Below are 2500 nucleotides of genomic sequence, written 5' to 3'. Positions count from 1 at the left end.
AACACACATCCTACACAGAGGGGCACCAAATATCACCACCCGCCCTCGTGTTATACCACATGAAAAATTGCAGAAGTGAGAGACACAGACCCGCCAGCCTCTTGCTACAAGCATCGAACCGACGTGACGTATCTGACGGTGACTCAGGCATCCGCGTTCTGCCACCACTATCCACCCCCCCCCCCCTCTCTGCCCCCTTCCCACACAATACCAAATTTAACCAACTTTATCGCTTAACCTAACTGTGGTTGTACCAGATTATCGCTTAACCTAACTGTGGTTGTACCAGATTATCGCTTAACCTAACTGTGGTTGTACCAGATTATCGCTTAACCTAACTGTGGTTGTACCAGATTATCGCTTAACCTAACTGTGGTTGTACCAGATTATCGCTTAACCTAACTGTGGCTGTACCAGATTATCGCTTAACCTAACTGTGGCTGTACCAGATTATCGCTTAACCTAACTGTGGCTGTACCAGATTATCGCTTAACCTAACTGTGGCTGTACCAGATTATCGCTTAACCTAACTGTGGCTGTACCAGATTATCGCTTAACCTAACTGTGGCTGTACCAGATTATCGCTTAACCTAACTGTGGCTGTACCAGATTATCGCTTAACCTAACTGTGGCTGTACCAGATTATCGCTTAACCTAACTGTGGCTGTACCAGATTATCGCTTAACCTAACTCAAGTTGTCCCTTAACCTAACCCACGTTGTCCCTTAACCTAACCCACGTTGTCCCTTAACCTAACCCACGTTGTCCCTTAACCTAACTCAAGGTGTCCCTTAACCTAACTCAAGTTGTCCCTTAACCTAACTCAAGTTGTCCCTTAACCTAACTCAAGTTGTCCCTTAACCTAACCCACGTTGTCCCTTAACCTAACCCACGTTGTCCCTTAACCTAACCCACGTTGTCCCTTAACCTAACCCACGTTGTCCCTTAACCTAACCCACGTTGTCCCTTAACCTAACCCACGTTGTCCCTTAACCTAACCCACGTTGTCCCTTAACCTAACCCACGTTGTCCCTTAACCTAACCCACGTTGTCCCTTAACCTAACCCACGTTGTCCCTTAACCTAACCCACGTTGTCCCTTAACCTAACCCACGTTGTCCCTTAACCTAACCCACGTTGTCCCTTAACCTAACCCACGTTGTCCCTTAACCTAACCCACGTTGTCCCTTAACCTAACCCACGTTGTCCCTTAACCTAACCCACGTTGTCCCTTAACCTAACCCACGTTGTCCCTTAACCTAACCCACGTTGTCCCTTAACCTAACCCACGTTGTCCCTTAACCTAACCCACGTTGTCCCTTAACCTAACCCACGTTGTCCCTTAACCTAACCCACGTTGTCCCTTAACCTAACCCACGTTGTCCCTTTGCCTAACATAGTTCACTGCTCGGAATCTCTGGTGTCGTTGTTATCCTCATGTAGATGTCTTGCGAGTGTTGCTTACTTTCCACATATTCCCGCTATCCACTGTCAATTGTACTGCAATAGGACTATATCGGCCCCCCCCCCTCTGTCCCCCTCTTTGTGTCTCTGTCCTCTCAAGCTGGTCGGTCTGGCGTTTGAGTGTTAAATGAGCCTCGCAGCTGTTCAGTTGCATTCAGATGTCGACGCCCTCAGTGTACGTCGTGGTATGGTCTGTGTCCATTGTCCGCTGATGTCGTACGCGTAACCCACACGCTGTACCGATCATCGGTCGTTACGTACAGAGTGAAGTAGTGTGATACGTGTGACCGTACGCTGGCTGTGCCCAACGGTGTCGAATCTCAATTTCCATATGTTGTGCTCGATGCTACTTGTCTCGTCTCCCAATAACAGCTAGGTTGCACTGTGGTACGCCGTAGAGGCGTGTGGGAGGAACGTACGAACGCATTGTATGTCACCCTGGGTCGCTGGGGGTGGTGGTGCGGTGAGTCAGGTCAGGTCAGCGTGAGCCGTCTGATGTAGTGACGCGTGTATTCCGACTTTGTCGTATTGCCTCACACAAAGTGCTACCCTGGTGGACCGCGTTCCATATCTGGGACATGCCGCAGATGCCGGTTGACAGTGGATCGCGGAAGGGACATCGCATACGTGCGCGGGCCACCTTCCACGTGTTCTCTTCTGCACATGTCGCAGTGTGTATGTGGTCTGATGTAGCGTGTCGTGACACATGACATCCTGGCATGCAAGAATTGTTGAATTCGCAAATGTAGGTGGACATCTACGTTTACTGCCCAAGATACGCAAATGAACTGGAAATCCATTGTTGAGCGGTTGTTCACGCTGGAGGTGAATCTGTGATGGCGACGATCGGTACAGCTATTAACCGGTTGTTTCAGCGGTACCCGCCACATACACACACGTGACTAGGCCCATGTGGGTATGAAGCGATACGCGGCGGTGGCTTGGTGGGACTGTTCCCGGCCGGTGATGGGGGGCCGCCCGGCGTGTTGGCCGCGCGCTGCGTGGGCGCACGCGCAACAGCCGGCTGGTGGGGGGCG

Source organism: Schistocerca gregaria, unplaced genomic scaffold (assembly GCF_023897955.1).
Source record: "Schistocerca gregaria isolate iqSchGreg1 unplaced genomic scaffold, iqSchGreg1.2 ptg000483l, whole genome shotgun sequence".
In the NCBI taxonomy this organism is placed as follows: domain Eukaryota; kingdom Metazoa; phylum Arthropoda; class Insecta; order Orthoptera; family Acrididae; genus Schistocerca; species Schistocerca gregaria.
This window is presented reverse-complemented; position numbering follows the sequence as displayed.